General features: G+C 42.0%; 1 protein-coding gene across 3 annotated transcripts in view; it reads right to left on the minus strand.

Annotated features, from left to right (window-relative positions):
* The window catches only part of CCNY (cyclin Y), a 331884-nt gene that overhangs the window by 199544 nt on the left and 108793 nt on the right, over positions 1-23547 (minus strand). The gene's annotated exons all lie outside the window — the stretch shown is intronic.

Raw genomic sequence — 23547 nt, forward strand, 5'->3', positions numbered from 1 at the left:
GCAAGAAAATAGATTCTCCCCTAGAGCCCACAACAGGAAACACAGCCTACTGAAAGCCTGATTTCTGCCCACCGAGTCCTGTATCAGACCGCCAACCTACAGCACTATACAATAGTAAATGTGTGTTGTTTACACCACTAACTCTGTGGTAATTTATTATGGCATCAGTAGAAAATTAACACAGTGTAAGTCCTCCTTTAAAAAAAAAAAATATGGCCGGGCGCAGTGGCTCACACCTGTAATCCCAGCACTTTGGGAGGCCGAGACGGGAGGATCACGAGGTCAGGAGATCGAGACCATCCTGGCTAACATGGTGAAACCCCGTCTCTACTAAAAACACACACACAAAAAAACTAGCCGGACGAGGTGGCGGGCGCCTGTAGCTACTCAGAAGGCTGAGGCAGGAGAACGGCGTAAACCCGGGAGGTGGAGCTTGCAGTGAGCCGAGATCCGGCCACTGCACTCCAGCCTGGGCAACAGAGTGAGACTCCGTTTAAAAAAAAAAAAAAAAAATATATATATATATATATACACTTTAAAGAATCACCGCCTTCCTAGTCTCATACCCCAACTAATTTCATAAGATAGAGGCCCTGACCTGGCCACACTCTTTCCCCTTGAGATTGTCAACTTCCTTTCTTACAGTCTGAGAACGCTTACTCTTAAACCCTTTTTTCCATCAAATGACAGGCATCCGAGAAGCTGCTTAGTATCACTTAGTGGCAAGTGTTGATAATTCGCCTCTGCCTTCTCTGCATCCTCACTTTAACAATCCAAAATTTCTTCCATGGGCAATTACTTCATTTTCCACCCCCTTTTTTGCCACTATCTTTAACATATTTACCCTACTTTTCAGAGACACATATATTAGAACCACTAGTATGCTATAAATATAAAATGATCCAGATTTATATTCATAAACATGGACACACCTGACAAACCAAGAAACAGTTCACAAAGACCACAGCTGCATGGCCATTCCATGAAATACTTTTAACTGGCTCAATGAGGAAACCATATTCCACCTGCAACTGTAAAAAATCTCCATACAATATCTTGGTTGAAAGTGTCATTTGTCCCTAGTCTCTACAACAAATAAGACATATTTTACAGCACTAAAAATTAATATGTACTCATTTATCACAAAGATGAATGAGAGATAAAACCCCTGTGACTGGCCGTGGAGATCAACAGGGCACTCTGATGAAACATTTATATTGGTTTGTCAAGTTCTCCTAGAGCAAGCTTCTTTTCCTGTTTTCTATGAGGAAGCATCTGTGTTCCTACTAAGAAACTGAAAGGATCAGCTACCCAGAAACAATGTCATATGCATTAAAAATTAATTTTAAAAAAATTAACCCCATGGTATCATTCCCTCTGGCTTCGTAAACAATATAATATGTACACTTCACACAACTGCTGCACTAAAACTTCTAGGCCTCCCCATTTGTTCCACAAAGGAAAGGGTCAAAAAAATAAATCATTAAATATGTCCAGAGTTCTGTGGGCAAAAACAATGCAAAGGGGCTTTAATTGGGAAAACTAATGCTATAAGCTGCACTGCTTGCTATAAATGTTATGAACACCTTATTATGCGTCATTTCTAACCAGTTCCCAATCTTCAAAAAACTGTACAAAATGATACTTCCTTCTATGCAATTAATGTGAAAAAAGTTATTTGTATGGGGCACTTTAGAAAACAAGTTAATACAGTTGACCTTTGAACAACTCAGGGGTTAGGAGAAACAACCTCTTCATGGAGTTGAAAATCTGTGTAACTTCTGACTCCCCAAAAACTTAACTAACAGCCGACTGTTGACTGCAACCCTTACCTATAACACAGTAGATTAATATATGTTTTATATATGTATATACCATATTCATACAACAGAGTAAGCTACTGAAAAGAAACTGCTATTAAGAAAAATCATAAGGAAGAGAAAACAGATTTACTACTCATTAAGTGAAAGTGGATCATTATAAAGGTCTTCATCCTAGGCATCCTCAGGCTGAAGGCAGATGAGGAAGAAGAGGGGTTGCTTTTGCTGTCTCCAGGGGAGCAGAGGCGTAAGAAAATCCATGCATAAGTGGACCCAGTTATAAGAGGTATGCTGTTCCTCTTTACTATATATATATATAGATCCATGTTAGAAATACAAAGTAAAGTACACCATCCTTGCCCTCAACATACATGGGGTGGGAGGTGAGCACACTCCTCCACCACTCACCATTCATCCAGGTGTTCAACCCAACACTGCTGGGTGGCAAGGAATCCACTGCTGACAGCTGCAGCATGGTCTACTAAGCACCTACAACGGAGTCAGGCATAGGTCAAATGCTTTATAGGCTTTGTCTCGTTTATTCTCCTAACAGCTCTAAGAAGTAGGTTTCATTATCCCCACTCTGTAAATCAATTAAGTGAATAAACAGACAGGATGCAATCACCCAAAACCACATCAGGAAGAAACAGGGCCAGGATTCAAACTCAAGTCTTCCTGACTCAGGCTTGTCTTCTGATACTTCATGAAAGTTTTCTTACATTTTATTACATTTAAAATTATCCCTGCATTTTAAAATCCTTTCAGTTTACAATTTAGCAAAGGAAATAAGAGCATGAATAAAAATAACCACAACTGGCCAGGTGTGGTGGCTCACGCCTATAATCCCAGCACTTTGGAAGGCTGAGGCAGGTGGATAACCTGAGGTCAGGAGTTTGAGACCAGCCTGGCCAACACGGTAAAACCCTGTCTCTACTAAAAATACAAAAATTAGCCAGGTGTGGTGGCAGGCACCTGTAATGCCAGCTACTCGGGAGGCTGAGGCAGGAGAATCACTTGAACCCGGGAGGCAGAGGTTACAGTGAGCTGAGATCGCGCCATTGCACTCCAGCTTGGGCAACAAAAGCGAAACTCCGTTTCAAAAATAAATAAATAAATAAAAATGACCACAACTGTAAGCAGTAGTTCTCTATGAAATGGGATACACAGTTAACTGACATAGAACAGACACAAAGAAAAGTGGGGCAGGAAGGGCTGATGCCCAGCAAAAGCACAAGCCAGAGTGAGCAAAGGCACGTAATCAGGAAACAATGTAGGGAGTGCTCTGAGAACGACAAGTCGAACAGAGAGTCTGAGAGGGCCAAGAGTGAGAGAAAGGCCAGAGCTGGCTGAGCCACACTTCATGCATGACCTCTGCATATCCTGGAAGGCCCAGGGCTGATCCCAGGGACTCAAGAGTGAATCATCTAAGGCTTGTGAACACAGGACTAAGACCACAGAACACTGACTTTTGGAAGAGTAATCTTTGCAGAAACAATTCAGGCTGGCCCATGCGCACTGCTAACACGTGCAACTCCTCTCCTAATCGGCAGAAAAAAATGAAGCCACCTGAATGCAGCCACTCCTCCTGCTGTCCCCTCCTCTCCTTCCTGTCAGGGTTAATGGGATCCCTGAAGTACCCTCATCCTTTCCCTCCTTCTCCATAGTGACTCATTTCATTATTTTGAATCTCTCCCTCTAACCTGGCTTTATCCTCTGAGACTTCAAAGCACATTGCATCCGCCAGTTGGGGGAAAATGTAAATATAAAACACAGTACCTGACTTTTCACACCCCAGTCTCACACAGGAGTGGTCTGCCCTTGTTGCTGCATCCTTTGTAATCTTGAATGTCAGCAATTCGGCTTCTGTCCCCATTGAAATCTTTCAGAAACACACTAGGCTGCCATCAATCACTCATCAAATGCAATGAAACTTGCTCAGTCTTCATGGACTTGCTTGAGAACTCAAAACTGCTGATCATCCTCCTCATCTTGAAGTTCTTTCCTCCTCTGACTTCTGTGGCTGCTTCTTTTGGTTCCTGCACCAGCTCTGACCACCCTTCTTGGTTTTCGCTTCTCCCCATGCCTCACAGACATAAGTGCCACATGGCCCAGGGCCTCCACCCTGTGCCCCGGCTTCCCATGCCATGGGAACAGTTACAACATCTCTACTGTGTCCCAGTCCTCCTCCCAAGCTGAGGCCTCACGTTAAAACTGTAGGGAGGATGAAAGTACCTGTCACCAACAGCCAGATTTGGTTGGAAAGGTCAGTATGAGAAATTAGAAAGGCAGGTGGAGGTGAGATCATGGAGAACCTTACATACAAGGGAAAGTCAGTGAAGGTGACTGAGAAGGAAAGTGACTTGTTCAAAGGAGTGTGGATGGATAACTAGCCTGGAAGGATTGTGAAAGATGGACCTAAAAGCAAAGAGACTAAGGCAAGGAAGACAATTAATCCAGGCTCAGTAAATCAAGGCAGGAACTAGTGTGGCCACAATTGAAACAGAAAGGAAGGGGAGGTCTCTTGAGAGTCCAAGTTAAATAACAAAGAAGCATCAGCTGATACAATGTCCAGGTCACCTCTCATCAGTCAGTCACTACACAGGTATCACATTGCTTCCGTATCCCAGCGCTGGGCTGGGTGGTGGTACTACCAACATGATCCATACAGTCCCTGCTTTGAAGGGACACATAGGCTACACAGAGAAGTCAAGAAAAGAAATCCAGCGCTCTTAAAACCATTTCGAAGAAAAGCAAGTAAAATAACCCAACAGACAATCAATAATGAATAGGTTTTAAGAGTTTTATCCCAGCTGGGCACAGTGGCCCACACCTGCAATCCCAGCACTTCGGGAGGCGAGCGGATCATGGGGTCAGGAGATCGAGACCATCCTGGCTAATACGGTGAAACCCTGTCTCTACTAAAACTACAAAAATTAGCTGGGTGTAGTGGCAGGCGCCTGTAGTCCCAGCTACTCGGGAGGCTGAGGCAGGAGAATGGTGTGAATCTGAGAGGTGAAGCTTGCAGTGAGCCAAGATCGCCCCACTGTACTCCAGCTTGGGCGAAAGTGCAAGACTCCATCTCAAAAAAAAAAAAAAAATTGTTTTATTCAAGATCAGATACTTAACCAAAGGAAGAAAAGTAGTAATTGGGAAAATATGAGGTACTTCATACTACCTGCCTAGTCTCTGGAATAACTGCACACAATAAAAACAGAGCCAGAGAAGATTCCTAGTTATTATCATCCAAGGTCTACAGTTAGCTACAGTTATAATGACAATGTTCAATATAGGCTTCATACTTAAGTCTGTTTCCAGGCACAGAGCAAGTATACATATAAACACCAAAAGAATATGGATGAGGAACGGCCAGGCATGGTGGCTCATGCCTGTAATCCCAGCACTCTGGGAGGCCGAGGCGGGCGGATCACAAGTTCAGGAGATCAAGACCATCCTGGCTAACATGGTGAAACCCTGTCTCTACTAAAAATACAAAAAATTAGCCAGGCATGGTGGCGGGCACCTGCAGTCCCAGCTACTTGGGAGGCTGAGGCAGGAGAATGGCGTGAACCCAGGAGGCGGAGCTTGCAGTAAGCCGAGATCGAGCCACTGTACTCCCGCCTGGGTGACAAAGTGAGACTCCGTCTCAAAAAAAAAAAAAAAAAAAAGAATATGGATGAGGGATCCATGGATACATCTAACAAACAATTTACTGTATATGTACATGCATATGCATATGCTTGACGGTACTCTCAAGCTCATACCCTCACCGTGAAACTCTGGAGTTACTGTGAAGCCTACACAAACTAAAGTAGTCAGTGATTCTTAAACTTTAAGGCTTACTAAAAAATGCGTGTCCTTCCATCTGATCCCTGAAAATTTAAATAGTCATCCAGATAATTAATTATAATGCAGAGAATAAACAGGTCATCTTTTTAAATGTTCTTAAAAGTAGTTTAAAAATTTGGAGTTATATGAGTCTGCACTCAAATACACTTTATTAAGATATTTGGTCACCTCTAATAAAAATATTGATAAGAAATTAAAATTTATGAAGTCCAATTTACAAAATACATACATTTAGATAATGCGCAGAATAAGAAACATTAAGCAGCATATTAATAGGCTTAATCTCAGAAACTTTTCCATTGCAAATTTGTATGTATCTTCAGCTCATTTAAGTGGTTGGCTCAGCACACTAATAAAAATCCTATGATAATCTCAGGCAAGATGAATTTAAATAGGAACAGCCTCAATGCAGTAGTTTTCTCAAAAAGAATGTATTAAGCCAAGAATGTATTCTCTTAATTTATATGCTCATGACTCTTACTCATAAAAAGTTGACTGGAATTTCTTCTGTGTCTTCTGAAAGCAAGAATCCAAGTTCTCAGTGATTACAAAAACAGCTGTTTAAGTCTTTACTGAGACTACAACTTCCCTAAACTGTGTGGAGCTTTGCAAATGTGGTAACAAATCCATCACTGAAAGCAAACAATGTTCATGCCCTTAACAGTTTGGCAGATTCCTCTGGTAGGAGGAAATATGGTCCAAGGTCACAGGTGGGACCTCAAGCCTCATCATCCTGCTCTGTTCCTGTCCCACTGATGCCCACACAGGAGTGGAAATCAGGACAGACACAGTCACCAGCACCTCACATACTCTTAATGAATGTTGTCTACAGTCTACTGCAAGGTCATTTTGGCCTGAATATTTATTAGCCCACAATGCTTTTTGTATGTTTAACCCTGGACAACTACCACAAAGCAAGTAGGACAGATCTCCATGATGTAAATCACCAGGAAGTTCCTCAGGGTAACAGGCAGGTTACTGCTGCTCCTTCCTGTACACCAGAAAAGTGGAGAAACTGAAAAACTTCTGAAGCCAAATAGTGATAAGATCTCAGAAGTGAACAGTGGAAGTACAGAGACCCTGCTCACTAGGCCCAGCCCCACCCTGCCAGCCTCACCTCCTCGGGTACCTCTGAGCACTGGTTAAGGAAAGCCAAGGAAAAGGAACTCTGCAGACCCTTTGAGGATCTATCTCTGATTTAGGACTCTTCACATCAGAAAGCCGCTACCTTATTCCCAAGTTGGAAGGGCACTCCTATGCCACACCGCCCACCCCACAGCAGTCTGCCCTGATGCCTGGGGCCGGGCTGTAGAGCAGTCAATGCCCGAGGGAGTCACCCAGGCGCGGACACCCCCAGGAGGAGTCACTGTGTCTCTGGAGAGCACTCCAAAAACACCACAAAATGTGGATGCGAACAGTCCAATTTGGGAATGGTTTCACTAGCAGAGGTGTGCCTGCGACATCTGAACAGTAAAAAATGACAACTGCCATGTACCACATACATGAGAATAACAACATGAGCACTTGGTAGCAGATAAAGAGTAGCAAAAAAGTTTAAGATAATTTTACATTAGAAAAACTAATAAAAGCCTACCAGTTCTGCTGAAAATGCTTTTTCCCCCTGCAAATTAAAAAAGATTATGATTATTCCATTTTAATGCAAAGCAGTTTCTGCAAATGAAAAACACTGGGCGGCCGGGCGCGGTGGCTCAAGCCTGTAATCCCAGCACTTTGGAAGGCCGAGACGGGCGGATCACGAGGTCAGTAGATCTAGACCATCCTGGCTAACACTGTGAAACCCCGTCTCTACTAAAAAAAAAAATACAAAAAACTAGCCAGGCGAGGTGGCGGGCGCCTGTAGTCCCAGCTACTCGGGAGGCTGAGGCAGGAGAATGGCGTGAACCCGGGAGGCGGAGCTTGCAGTGAGCTGAGATCCGGCCACTGCACTCCAGCCTGGGCGACTGAGTGAGACTCCGTCTCAAAAAAAAAAAAAAAAGAAAAGAAAAACACTGGGACACAGTCCACAAATTAATACTAGAGCTGAGGATGGAACCTGAAGCCCAGAAAACTGAAAGAGACTCACCGAAGGTCATGCAGCTAAAGACTAAGCATACATTATGTCAGGTCTCCAGATTTCTGGGCAGGTGTTTTTCCACTACAAAGCTGATTTCCCAAATAAGCAGCTCTCATTGTTCTAACGACCTCCAGGCAGAAAGACTCCATGGCCTCAACTGTAATCAATTCCAGACTCTATCCAATCTTTCCAGAGTTTCCTAGCATAAGAACCTAAATTGTTCTTCAGAGAATTTTAACTCATTTCTAACAGCCTTCCAAGTATGAGCCAAACATCTTAAGCTAGCATTTACACTCCAAAGTTTTTAAAGAGGTGTGGGAGAGGGGCAGTATGTATGTGACTACTTCTTGTGCCTCATTACTCAGGAGTATAGACAAAATTAGAGTCAAAACTGACTCCCACAAGAGTCAGTTTTGTTAAATGAAATATTTCACTTCCGGTAATTCAGACATGACTTTTTCAGGTTTGGGAAAATTACTTTTGTTTAACTGCAGACCAGCAATAGTCTCTAAGGGGAAGAGGCACTGACATGGGCGCACACTGACAATCCTATGCAGTTCCCAAAGACGCTGCTCCAGGCAGCGACAGGAAGGTGTGCTCTCACACTGTGACTTCTATGGCGGAGGCCACCCTGGGAAGGCAGCCGCATTCAGATCTGCATTCCAGAGAGGTTTAACCTGTTCCAACTTTTAAAGTGTCTGTTTTATTCCATAAAATCCATGCGATGTAGGCCCATGTTATCTCACAAGAAATGACCTTTACCTAACAATAGTATTAATAATAACTAATATTTATCGAGCACATTTACTTTGTACCAAGCATTTTATCTTATTTCATTTTATACCCAAAACAATTCTACGAGGTAGACATTTTTACTGTCCCATTTTACAGAGAAGGAAGATAGGAACCAGGCCCAAGGCTCCCAGCTCGTGTGTGGTGGAAAAGGGATTCTAACCCACTCTGGGACTGGAGAGATCCAGCCCTGACTGCTGACTCTTCCTTCCTTTCACTGGTAACTTCCACAAGGGTAACAACAGCCAAAAACACTGGGAAGTGTCCCTGTCTCCAGACAGGAATTCTGGTTTCCCTCCTTTTAGACTCCCTTCCAACAATATATCCTACTCACTCATACCCAATGAAACACCTTGCAACTCCAACTTTATCACATCACTGCCTTGCTGAGAAATCTTCCTCCCTGCCTCAAGAGTAAAGCTCAAATGCCCCAGCCACCATGTGACCTCGGCCAATGTCTTCATCTGAGGCAAACCTTTCTCAGAATCCTCTCTGTGCCTGGAAGGTGCATCCTCTCCTTTTCATCAAAATTAACGAGGTTCCCGGGCTCAGCTTGAAGCCTGGCCCTCCCACCAATTCTCCCCCATGGACGTAGGTCAGGCAGCCTGCACCACTCCAGGACACTCTCCGTGGGTGCCTGGACACATCTCTACAGCCACACTGAACTCAGCAATGTACGAAGAGCACGGCACAGGGCCAGGACTCGATAGGTCCACAATATACGTTAATCCATTTGCCTCTTCCACCTTCTATCATTATAAAGATTTCTTGTTTCATGACTTTTCATTATATATCTTACTTCTCACATAAACTCTCTATTCCCTGATAAGCAAGCAGTGTTATTCCCATCTTTATATAACCCTACATTCTGCACATGTCCAGTACCTGTTGAAAGAGAAAATCTTTTCACCATCAATTCTAAAGCTTGAGAATTTTGTCTCCTTGCCAGTAGCCAGCCATACACTGTCCCAGATTAACATGTTAGTACAGCTCCATTCCCACAATTTTAAAATTACTTTTTAAAAAATGCGGGCCACTTTTTCAAGAAACCTCTGAACTTGAAACCTCTCTCAAAACTAAGACAAGACAGCATCCTAACAAAAGTGTGCAAGAACAGAGGCCTCCTTTGGTCCCAAATTTAAAATAAGCACCTATCTTCAAGACCAGCCTAGAAACACTGACCACTGATACTCAGCTAAATCCAGCAGATTAGCCTGGGCTCACGAAAAATACATCACTGTGCACAGACGGGGCTGTCACTATCAGAGAGGGCAGCAGCACTGCCACGCAGGTAGGGAACACAAGGGCCCCTGTTCTATAGTTGGTGAAGAGAGAGCTGAAAGGCCCCAGACTTGCCATCCAAGGGAACAAGCCACACAAAAGGCAGCATGAAGAACTGCAGGCAGAGAGGTTGCTGATGGGACCTCCCAGAAGCCCTGCCTAATGAGCCTCAACCCCACTCATGGGGGCCCCTTCTGGACTACCCTCAGCCCGTGCCAACCCAAGGAAGCCAAATATCAAACACACCACATTCAAGGCCACTTAATTTTTGCCCTGAACAGAAAGAATAGACAGAAGAGTGTGAGATGCTGCCTTAAAGCAGCCTTTGTGTAAACACACAACCCCAAAGTGTTTCTCACTGATTAACTATCTGTCACAAACACCAATTTAGAGGGTAAACTGGTACAACCTGGTGAGGGAGGGTGCTTGGCAGCAGGTGGCACTTTTGGAGTGTGCATTAACCCATCACTACAAAACCCTAAATATATTCCTACCCTTTGACTTGGCTAGGAATTTCCTAAGTCACAAAACGAAGATATGTCCCCAAAATGTATGTGCATGATCAGTCTTCCTGAATTTGTAGGTAACATAAAAACTTTGAAAAAGGATAAACAGAAGTAAATGACTGCACATCAATAAAACAGAATACTACATAGTCATTAAAAACAATGAGACAGAAGTGTGTTTACTGACATGAAAAAATTTACGTGAAAAAAAGCAGGTTTTAAAGTGGTACCCAAAGAGTACTTTTGGGTTGCACAAAAGGCAACCCAAAAGCAAGGAATCAGCATGGTAACATCATTTCCACAGCAAGCCAATTAAAATGCTTATAAAGGGAATTTTATATGAGAACAACAGACAATTCAGTTATATGATAAACGTCTGTGTCCACTCCCTCCTTTCACACTTAAATTGGCATTCCAGGTAGACCATTTAAGGAATTAGCAGTGGTAGCCCTCAGTCTGTGCTGCCTAATATAGAAGCCTCTAGTCACATGTGGCTATCTAAATTTATTCTATAAAATTAGGTAAGATTTAAAATTCAGTTCTTCAGTCACACTAGCTATGTTTCAAGTATTTGACTGCCACATGTGGCTAGTGACTGCCACATTGGACAGTGCAGATATATAACATTTCCATCATCACAGAAAGCTCTAATAACAGTGCTGCCCTAGAACAAAAAGAGTGAGTTCCAAGAGGGTAAATGGGGTGGAACTAGTGAAGACTGGAAATGCAGCCCAATTGTCCAGGTGAATGTCCACACTCAGCTACAGCATGGGCCTAGGGAAAGCAGTTGCTGAAAAACCTTGGAGCCTTCCATCTCTATTAATACAGATAGCACTAATAACTTATAATAAACATAAATCAAGTACACAGATAATATCCTTTAAAGTTGAAATCCACAAATACCAGACTTAGTCCAATGATGCAGGAACCACACAAAGATCTGTACTATTCTTTGGAAATAAATTCAGAGCTAGTTCACTTATTTAAAAAAAAAAAAAAAAAACTCATTTCTTAAATTTAGATTCAACTCAGTATTAAAAAGTCTGATCACTCAATTTATATATGAAGCCCCAAATCACATGCTGGTTTTTCCAAAATAAAAGAATCTAATTTATTCTCAAAAGGCAAATGATTGCCACCATCTCATCAAGAAAACAAATGTGTAACAAGTCAAAATTAAATTCTGTGATATTTTTAGAAAGCCAATCACCTCATTTGGAAGCACATATTGCATGTATGTATGCAAATTGGTATCTGTCGTGTATTTTTGCATATATTCATAACACAGAAAAAGAGGTCTGCATTTACTAAACATACTCTAACAGCATCTTCATCCCCATGAGATACAGCATCAACTCTCAATTTTTCAGGTCAATGAAAATGAACAACGATTTCAACCATCCAAAGAGAAGAGAATCTCTGTCCAACCCCTACAACACATAAATCGCTTATCTCTGGTTTTGCAATACACTAATAACTTTGTAGCTGTTGAGTTAATCACTTTTTAGCTTCTTATTTGGAAATAATTTTCAGATAACAGAAGAACTGTGAAAACAGTTCAGTTCCCATATATACTTTACCCAGCTTCCTCTAAGGTTAATACCTTATATAGCTATAGTACAAGTTTCTAAACTAAAAAATTAACATTGGTACAATACTATCAACTAAAGATTTTAACTATATTTCTAACCCTTTTCACCTAATATGCTCAACTGGCAGTTTCTAAGCATACAAAGATTAAATAGAGGTAAAAGAGAAGTAACAATCTCAAAACCCATCAAAGTTAACCAAAAACATCCTAATCTGCAGTAGGTAATCCAGGAGCAGGTAACATGCAAATAAACGAGAACTTTAGCTCTTGCTGTTTATTCTTCTGCAATTTTTTATTTTTGATATTCAACATTTTTTCAAGTAGCAGTAGGAAGCACAGAAATAAATGTCTCCTCATTTTGAATTTGGAGAACAAAGAAGAAATCAATCTATGTATTGGCTTTAAGATATTAATACTGTAGTAAAAACAGCAACCACTTTTTTAAAGACACAAAGCAAGTCTTTATATCATGAGGACAAATTAAATATAAATACATCTTCTTCTCTAGCTAAGTATCAAATTTATGTTACTCTTGTTTTCTTTCAATTTCAAAAGACCTCCAGTGAAGATAACCAATGTCCTACAGAAAAGATAGCCTATCTCATTTATACTCCATAAACGTTACCAGCTCAATAAACATTACCAGATTAAGTTTGAGACAGGACTGGCTGTCAAGTACGGAGCCCAGTGATAGAAATCTTTCACTTACATATGGAATTTTCCACCTTCCAAAGTACTAAGTCCAAATTCCAACACGATGCAAATACATTTGTTTAAGTCTACTGATAGTAAAACATGCCCTAACTGGCTCGTTTCAAAAGCATATACATGGTGAGCTCGGTAACAGCACTAGGAAAATGCACAACAGAAAATTTCCACACTTCGAGAAGGGCTCAGTTCTCACTCAGAACCATTTCCCAATCAGATTTATACAGCCTTTGCTTTGGTGAAGACCTCGGTTTATAATAGACGGTTTTTAAAACTGCAGTAATTGTAAGAATGAGCTACTAGGCTAACCATAAATAAACTTCTGAAAAAATACTAAAGGAGTAGCTGGAAAAAAATGAAGTATAAAAACACACAATTCACAGAAGTGCACTGCCTAATAAATATATTAATGCAGGCAATGTTCCCTATTGAAGCTGACTTTCACAGAAGGCTTCAAAACTCTTTAGAATAAGTATGTCATCTCCTAATATTTTACACTGCTATGAACATGCTCAAATAGCACCCTACAGGCATTTGTGCCCCCACCACAACTCTATTTTTAAATTAAATACATAACATTATTTTAAACTAATTTAAAAACATACATCTGATGGTTAGCAGTCAGTCCTTCAATATATCTAATGACAGGTGGGACAAACAGCATGTAAAATTCAGTTAACTTTCTGTTATTGGTGTTCATATAGACCAATGCTATCTTGAAAAAGGTAAGAATAACCAAAAAGAAGCGTTTGTTAAATCTACACATTTGAATTCCACTCCTGCTTGCTCCTTCCATTGTTTAGATGGATGGTGAATTACGAGTGAAAGGGCTAAAATGACCAGAAGTCACGTGAGAAATGAGATCTAAGGATCCCAAACCACCAAGAACTGCTGTAAATACACATTGTCATCAAGTCAGTTGACCATAAATCCAGATCCTTCCATCATCTCTTTGACACCACTTTAGAAATCAGAACACTCAGATCTTTTTCCATTACTGGAATTAAAAAATTATATTCTCAACAGTAACACATTAAAATAAAGTTTGTAAACACCAATATCCCTTAACATTGAGCAAGACTGTATAAACCTGCTCAAATTCAAATGTCTTACCCTATCCCTCTTAAGAGCCAATCTTCCTCCTCTCTTCTCCAATATCCATACACTAAAAGCATGTTCATTCAGTTACCCTGCCTCCAAAGACTCAGGGTCAACTCTGAATCCTCCCTCTCTCTGCACCTTCAGGTACAAAATTATATTGCTGGTTCACTCACTCTTTCGACAATGATTTCATACCTACTCGGTGCCAGGTAGGCAGGGAATACGAAAACTTTTAAAAGCTTTCTTCTGACTGACAGTATCAGCATGTTCAAAACCGTCTCCCGCAGGTCGTGGCGCGGGGTGACAGCACCAGACTTGCTTCTACAACTCCCTTTCCAATCCAATACCCCACTACACAGAACCAACACAGCTGATCTCACTGACTCAGTCTTTTCCCATTGCCATCCAGTTTCCACAACTCCAGCATATTAATCTTCCGGGGTCACTTTGATCAGGTGAGCCTACTACCCCAAAATCTGGTACCCCCGCCTCTGCCCACCCGCCCCACCGTCTGGGAAGAGAGGGGCACCTCTGCCCGGCCCCCCAACCGTCTGGGAAGTGAGGAGTGCCTCTGCCTGGCTGCCACCCTGTCTGGGAAGCTAGGAGCACCTCTGCCCGGCCACCCCACTGTCTGGGAACTGAGGAGCGCCTCTGCCCGGTCCCCCTACTGTCTGGGAAGAGAGGAGCACCTCTGACTGGGCCCCACACCGTCTGGAATGTGAGGAGCGCCTCTGCCCGGCCGCAGCCCCTTCTGGGAAGTGAGGAGTGCCTCTGCCTGGATGGTGTGCAACCCTCCAATTGTGAAGTGACAGCCTTGTGTGTGATCCTTCTGCCCTCTCAAAGTCTGCATTTTCAACATTAAAGTTTACTTTTTAATTAAAAGTTTTAAATTGGAGAATAAAAAAAAAATCTGGTACCCCCTAGCTGGGCATTCAGGTCCCTACACGACATAGACCCCTTAGGCTGCAAGTCGCCCAAGCCTTGTCTGGACTATCCTCCCTGTCTTTGAGTAAATTCATTTGCCAAGACCCAAATAAATCCTGTACTTTTTCACCTGGAGGCCTTTCCTACTGCCTTCCCCACTGCCAGAAACGTTCTATTTGCAAGAACCACCCAAACAAAAGACCCAGTCCCCAATCTCTCTCCCCATGAAACTGTCCCAGATCACCCAGGCCAGAAGTCGCCTCTTCCACCTTAAACATCTTACTGCACACTCTTTTTTAACTGATTTTAGCAGCTACTTCTGTACATAGTATGTATCACATGCTGCCTTAAATGATAATGTATATACAGGTTGAGTCTCCCTTATCCAAAATGCTTGGTACCAGAAGTGTTTTGGATTTCAAATTTTTTTGGATTTTGGAAGATTTGCTGACACACTTGGGGATGGGGCCCCAGTTTAAACACAAAATTCATTTCTGTTTCATATTCACCTTATACACCATAACCTGAAGGTAATTTTATACAATAGTTTTAATTATTTTGTGCATGAAACAGATGTGTGTACAGTGAACCATCAAAAAGCAAAAGTGTCAGGTGTGGAATTTTTCACTTGTGGCATCATGTTGGCATTCAAAAGGTTTCAGATTTTAGGTGCAGGGGTGTGTGTGTTGAGGGGAGCCAACATTTTTTAAGTTTCAGATTTTGGAGCATTTCTGATTTTAGATTTTCAGATGAGGGATGCTCAACCCCATACTTCTCATTTTCACAATTATAATTTAGTGATCCACAAATCAGAGGCCATGTCTTGTATATCTTTGTAATATCTACCTAATATAATAAGGTTCTCAGTAGATGCTTAATATTTTCTTAGAGAATTAGTGAAGACAGTGAGCAGAATGCCGATTCTCAGATTCATATTAAAAGTTACTCACATACACCTGAAAAATAACATTCAGTAGTTTTTAAATTCCTGACTACTCAGTAAGTATCAAAAGTTTCATTCCTTTGTCTCATAAAGGTGACTTTTAAAAATAAGGGAACGCCCCCACAGATATGCAAACAAAATATTATATATGAGTTTTTAAAAAGATTAAAAGAAAAAACCTAAAGAACCAAAATCTAAATCTGAGCACTCAATTAATACTAGTATAAATAGTACTGTCATGATTAAATAAATCATGGAATTGATGTACCTTGTATTACCTGTGGTAATTAATAATTATGTTTTAGAAGACTGTTTAGAGGCCATACTTTTATAATAAGACAAAAACATTATAAAGTCATATTTATAGCATGGTCTCAATTATGAAAGAAATATACATCCACAGGCATATATGTAAATACAGATAACATACCTGAGAGAAAATGAAACAATAAGTAAATGGATGAATAAATACCTGCATTATGGGCCAGGTGCAGTGGCTCACACCTGTAATCCCAGCACTTTGTGAGGCCGAGGCAGGGGGATCACGAGGTCAGGAGTTCGAGACCAGCCTGGCCAACATGGTGAAACTCTGTCTCTACTAAAAATACAAAAATTAGCTGGGGCGTGGTGGTGGGCATCTGTAATCTCAGCTACTCAGGAGGCTGAGGCAGGAGAATCATTTGAACCCGGGAGGTGAAGGATGCAGTGAGCTGAGATCGTGCCATTGCACTCCAGCCTGGGCGACAGGGCAAGACTCCATCTCAAAACAAAACACAACAAAAAAACAAACAAACAAACCAAAAAACCTTGCATTTTGGTAAATCCCCACCATAGAAGCTTGATTAATGTGTCTGACCCAGAGACATTTTAATATATTATCTAATTTTCTTTAAGTTATACATTGTGTGTAATCCTATACAGATATACCACAGAGTATTATTTATGTTCATATTAATATTAAAATACTAATGTAAAATTTTAAAAACAAGCATTGCTCTGTGTGGTAGGAGATTACAGGTAATTTTTTCTATATACTTTTTTAAATTTTCTACAATCAAGGAGGGAAATAATAAATACTACTCTTAAAAAAATAAAATTTAGGCAGAGCACAGTGACTCACACCTGTAATCCCAGCACTTTGGGAGGCCAAGGCAGAAGGACTGCTGGAGTCCAGGAGCTCAAGACCAGCCTGAGCAGCATGGCAAGACCCCATAGCTACAAAAAAAATTAGCTGGGCATGGTAGTGCATGCCTGTGGTCCCAGCTACTCAGGAGGCTGAGACAGGAGGATTGCTTGAGCCCAGGAGATTGAGGCTGCAGTGAGCCATAATCACACCACTACACTCCAGCTTGGGTGACAAAGTGAGACCCTATCTCAAAAAAAAAGAAAAGAAAGAAAAAAAAGAAATTTAATTTTAAAATTCCAGTCATCCATTTGGCCTCATAAGGCCCATATAATATGGTGATACAGCCACTAACATTAAGTAACAATACAAATTAACCAAAAACTAAGCTTTCAGTCCTTCCAGCAATTCCACTTCTGAGTACATACCCAAAAGAACTGAAAGCAAGAACTCAAACAAATGTTTCAACACTGTTGTTCCTAATAGCATTATTGACAATCACCAAAAGGCAGAAGTAACCCACAACAGATGAATGAGTAAATAAATGTGATATATCCATACAATAAAACATTATTCAGCCTGAAAAAGGAAGGAAATTTTCATACATGCAACAACATGGATACACCTTGAGGACATTACGTTAAGTGAAATAAGCCTGTCACAAGGCAAATATTGTATGGATCCACTTATATGAGGTACAAATTTAGGCAACAAAAGAATAGTGGTCACCAGGATCTGGGGGGACGAGGAAACGAGGACTTGCGGTTTTTTAATAACTCAGCACGGAGTTTCAGTTTGGGAAGAAGTAGTTCTGGAGATGGATAGTGGTGATGGTTACACAGCAATGTGAATGCGCCTAATGCCACTGAGCTGCACACTTAGAAATGGCTAAAATGGGTGTGGTGAATCACGACTGTAACCCCAGCACCTTGGGAGGCCAAGGCGAGCAGATTGCTTCAGCTCAAAAGTTTAAGATCAGCCTGGGCAGCATACCAAAACCCCGTCTCTACAAAAAAATAAATAATAATAATAATAAATAAAAAAGAAAGGGCTAAAATGGTAAATTTGATGTGTACATTATACCACAAATTTGTTTTTTAAACAAATAAACAAAAAACACAGCCATCTACAAACAATGAGGCAATATCTGTTGCAGTCCAGTGGCTCTAAATATGTACAGGGAGAGCCTGAACCAGGATTCTCAAACCAATGCCAGCCATGTTTACATGTCAGATATAAGGAGGAGGCAGACAGAAAACAGGCCCCAAGAACAGACTGATTCACACAACAGCATCTGTCAAAAGAGGGGACAGGACAGGGGGAGGCAAAAAAGCTGGTGAGTAACACTGAGAGGCGATGTGATTACCTGTTATGTGAAGACATCAGTCACACTACAAGTCCAAAGAAGTACAGAAGAACAGCTCTGCCACAAATTCTTGGCAGCCCGCACTTACCTAATAAGCCACGTAGGCAAGGCCTGAAGAGCAGATGTTTTGTCTTGGAAGAATACCTCATGACCCTCCAGGAACACAAGGGAGGGGGATGCTATGTCAGCACCCACTCACCTCTCTACTTCCCTCGTAGGTGACGGGAGACAGGGCCTCACTGCCTCCTGGGTTCTGGTGAAGCATGGGACTTTCTGGGCGTCCCTCCACCTGGCCTCAATTAAGGGTCCAGAAGATAAACCCACTTAGCTGCCATCTGGATCTAGTTCCTCAGCAGCCAGAATCCTGTGACTCACGGTCATCAGCTGTGAGTTTCAGTGTCACCCTTCTTGGTGTGCTGGACAAGGACTATAGGAAGCTGGTATCTTTGCCGCCTTCTTCTTTTCTCTGTCTGCGTAAGTAATTAACCACCTAAATCTACAAGCGGCTTGTTTCATCTACAGGTCAGGCTTTCTTGGCCCTTGACTTGTCTCATGTGTGAGCTTGACAAGAAGTGGTAATAAATGGCACCCAGTTTTCAAGACTCACTACTGCTACAAATTAAATGGTAATCTTTATCCATGAGCAGGATAAAGAAGACTGTTAGTTGTGAAAATTAACCTTTTCAACTTCATTTGTTTCTACGTGCAGTACAGTCTTCTCTTTCTCCACTGAATCCTGCCATCCTTGAGAGCAGAGACATGCTCTCTTCTACTCTCTTTTGTGATTCTCTCCAGCTCCAGGCAGAACGCTTTATGCACTGGCAGTATTCAGTAAATACCGTGGACCATCTCACACAATGCTATTCTGTCCCTGAACTACAAACAGACAAGCTGCTCCTCTTAGATTTCACAGAAACAGCAAGAAAAATCATGAGAGTTTTAAAAAAATAGTAAGACTTGCTTAAGGTCACATTTTTAGGTATCATGACTGACTACAGATGTTACGGTGATGTTCTGTAAAGGGAAGTATTATATCCATACTTCTTGCAGGGGGAGAAAAAAGCAAAAAAGTGCTTTTTCCAAACCAGGACAAAAATGACTTCTAAAAAGCAGATGTCCTGACAGAAACTAAGGAAGCACTGAAGGAATGATGAGGACATAGCAAAAGAACACCACTTGAAACCAGTTTGAAGAGGCTCCCACCAGTCAAATTTTGGACAACTTAAGCAACAAAAAAATAATAATAGATTAAAACTCAATGAAATTAACAATCTGTCCATACTGATCAATATATAAATGATGAAAAGGGAGAGCTTTTCCTTACAAGAGAAAGGTTGCTAATAGATACAGAAGGACCTAAAAAACCATCAATGGATACTAAAACTTGTGAGTGAAAGTTTGATAAGAAATCGAATATTTTACAAAGTCTCAATCTCCCCACAAGTTACTTATTAATTACAAAGGGAAAAGCAGCAACAGTACACTGAAGAAACCTAGAATATGCCACAGCTTCACAAAGTGATCAAAGTTAGCATCCCCAATGCTGGGATAAACAGATATGTGCCTCCTGACACGAGGCACTGCTTCTGCCAAAAATGCATAACCTGAATCTAACCCAGAGGAAACACCAAAGTCAAATTAAGCGATATTTTACAAACTGACCAGTGCTCTTGAAAAACGCTGAGGTCTAAAAACAGAGACAAAAAGATGTTTGCTATGTGTTAAACGAATGCAGCACTTCTATTCATTCGAGTATTTCCTGAGAACTACTGTATGCTAAGTACTGTGTTAGGTGACAGAGGCATCATGGTGGGCAAGATATGTCCCTATCTTCATGGTGTTTCCATTCTGGGAGTGGGGGGAAACACAAGCAACAGGTAAATAGGATAATTTCAGACTGTGGTAAACATTACCTCATAAATTAAAGAGACTGAGTGTGATGGGGCTGGGGCAGGGGCAGGGGCAGGGGCAGGGGCTGCTCTCTCTGGATCGTATTCTTAGGACAAAACCCTGAAGAGGTGATGCGGGATGCCCAGAAGCCAGCCAGGTGACAAGCCGTGGGAAAAGCATGCAGGGCAGAAGGAAGAACATCTGTACACACCCTGAGACAGACAAAGTTGGAAGCTTGAAAAACACCGGGAGGGCCTTGTGGCTGGAGTCACCACAAGAAAGGAGGTTTACATGGCAGGCAGGGGACAGACACCAATGACTGTGAGCCACAGGGAGGAGTATGTATTTACCCTAACCAGAACAGAAGCCACTCAGGGGTTGTGAGCAGGGTAGTGGCATGATCAACTCCACATCTGTTAAGGAGACAGAGAGAAGATTATAAGAACAGTTTTAAGAGAATGCATCACGGTAAACAGTAGGAAGAAGCTAGAAAAAACTTGTTGCATCTTCCCAGCAATCGCTGCAACTACAAAGTCCAGCCTTTTTCCCCTATTACATTCTCACTGTAAACAGCAGCATTATTGCCAAACCTAAATCCACAATAGCAAAGTATGAGTAAAACATGAAGAGGTTAAGGAGTGGGTGCAGATTTTTCTGAAGGAGCACCACTCAGCCTACCATGCTAGGCTCTGTGGACCCACCCCCACCTGAAGCACACTTCCCATTGCCACATCCACCTCCTCAAACATGCGCTACACCACCAGCTTCCCCTACGTAGAGTCATGGAGAGTTGGGGGCTGGGAACAGAGCTGTTTACCATGTGGTAATTCCCAAAACCACTGCCCCAGTCTCAACTTTTAAAATCGGATTTTGACCAACAAAGCAACATCTTAAGATGTACAAGCATAAGTGTTTACCATACACTAACAAGCTTTAATCGCTGCTACTGCTGAACTGCCCAAATCCAACTCTAAGAACAAAAATGAAAACTACCCAACTATGCAACTGGTAGACTGTCTTTAGGTTTTACAGGATTCTTCTGACTTATCCACAAAGCAAAAAGAAAAACACCTCCAGAAAAGGCTTTTGGTTTCTACCTTTGTAATACAAGCTTTCTTGCAGCTAAGCCAGAGTGTGCATCATTTTAAAGTGCCATGAAAGTGAACAAGCATGCAAAAATGAAAATAATAACCTTTTCTGCATCTTTGTCATCTATTGAAATCGACTGAAGCCAAAAGCGAAACCCTATCAACACACTAAATAGGCAGTTTTAGAACAAAAAACGGTAATTTTATTTCAAGTTATATAAGCTGCTAAAAAAAATCTAATATAGGAAAGCTGACAGATGTTCACAGCCCAAGAACATTTTAAAAAGTGGATAAACCTGGAATTTATAAGGGGCAACTAAAGAGAGAGAGAGAGAGAGAGAAACAGTACTTATGATAATCAGTAAGTTTTTCAGGTTAATACTAGCCTCAGAGACTTTTTTTTTTTTTTTTGAGACGGAGTCTCGCTCTGTCGCCCAGGCTGGAGTGCAGTGGCCGGATCTCAGCTCACTGCAAGCTCCGCCTCCCAGGTTTAGGCCATTCTCTCGCCTCAGCCTCCTGAGTAGCTGGGACTACAGGCGCCCGCCATCTCGCCCGGCTAATTTTTTGTATATTTTAGTAGAGACGGGGTTTCACCGTGTTAGCCAGGATGGTCTCGATCTCCTGACCTCGTGATCCGCCCGTCTCGGCCTCCCAAAGTGCTGGGATTACAGGCTTGAGCCACCGCGCCCGGCCGAGACTTTTTTTAAATAATTAACATAGAAAAGCTTACTTTTCCACTAAGGTTTTTCTTTTTTTTTTTTTTTTAGACAGTGTCTTGCTGTGTTGCCCAGGCTGGAGTGCAATGGCACAATATTAGCTCACTGCAACCTCTGCCTACTAGGTTCAAGCGATTCTCCTGCCTCAGCCTCCAGAGTAGCTGGGACTACAGGCATGCGCTACCACACCCAGCTAATTTTGGAATTTTTGGTAGAGATGGGGTTTCACAATGTTGGCCAGGCTGGTCTTGAATTCCTGATCTCACCGCCCACCTCTGCCTCCCAAAGTGCTGGGATTACAGGCATGAGCCCACAGCACCCAGCAGGGTCTTCTTTTTAAAAAAGTGTTTCCTAACTTAGCCTTAACTTTACTTTTACCCAAATTAATTCATTTTAGCTCTACTTCGCTTGGGAATCCCTGAGGAAAAAAATCAAATATGGATTTTAAAACTATGTATTTGAGAAAATTATTTCCAAATGCTCTTCTCTGAAATTTGCTGTCCCAATGATTCACTAAACCCCTCCAACTTCATCCCGTTTATCTGTCCCCCACAGCTCACAGGAGAGTAAGGCTACTGCAGACATGTCCATACCCCCAACCTAAACCTTGACCCTGCTCACTGAACAACTTCCATAAGGGGAGCCATCCCACTAGTGGGGCAAAGTAAACTCAATCCTCTCTCCTGGGACACGGAGATTCTTCCCATTAGTCTTTTATGGTTCTAGAACCACTGGGGTGGCCATTTTCCACCATGTGTTGACAAAGAAAAATAGCTATTTTATAAAGAATAAAGATTAAACGAAAAATAAATTTGAGACATGTGAAACATAAGACTGACTTAGAAGTATAAGAGACTTTACTATTAAGATACTGAAGGAGAAAGCTGCCTCAGTTCCTACAGACTGTCCACCTTCCAAGTCCAGTTCCTCATGAGACTCAGTTATGCTCCTCACCCTTGGTCTCCATGAAAAATCCTCATATCCCATATTTATTCTCTCTCCCACTCCCCGTCTGTTTTGCTGAAGTCAGTTTTAGTGGACTTCTGTTAAACACAATCAACAGAATCTTAATCCATGTTTGTCATGGGCAGCCCTGAAGACAGGCCCCAATGTATCTCCTGGTATTCACACTCTTGTATTAATATAATACTGTCCCCTCGACTTAATGACTTGATTCTATCAAATAGCAGTGACAGAATGTCACTTCTAAGCTCAGGTTATAAAGACTATGGCTTCTAGCCAGGTGCAGTGGCTCATGCCTGTGATCTCAGAACTTTGGGAGGCCAAGGCAGGCAGATCACTCGAGGTCAGGAGTTCGAGACTAGCCTGGCCAACATGTGAAACCCTGTCTCTACCAAAAATACAAAAAATAGCCAGGCATGGTGGTGGGCGCCTGTAATCCCAGCTACTCAGGAGGCTGAGGCAGGAGAATCTCTTGAACCCAGGAGACAGAGGTTGCAGTGAGCTGAGATGCCACCACTGCACTCCAGCCTGGGTGACAGAGCGAGACATCATCTCAAAAAAAAAAAAGACTATGTATGGCTTCCATCTCATGGGTCTCTCTTGCTCTCTCTCGGATCACTTGGTCCAGGGGAAGCCAGTTGCCCTATGGAGAGGCCAATGTGGCAGGAAACTGATGTATCCAGCCAACAGCCAGTGAGCACCTGATGCCTGCATTGGCCACATAAGTGAGCCTGGAGGCAGTTCCCCTAGTTGAGCCTTGAGATGACTACAGCCCCAACTGACAGCTCAGCTGTAATCCCATGAGATACCCTGAA

The sequence above is a fragment of the Trachypithecus francoisi genome, unplaced genomic scaffold, assembly GCF_009764315.1.
Source record: "Trachypithecus francoisi isolate TF-2019V2 unplaced genomic scaffold, Tfra_2.0 Contig00025, whole genome shotgun sequence".
Taxonomy (NCBI): Eukaryota; Metazoa; Chordata; class Mammalia; order Primates; family Cercopithecidae; genus Trachypithecus; species Trachypithecus francoisi.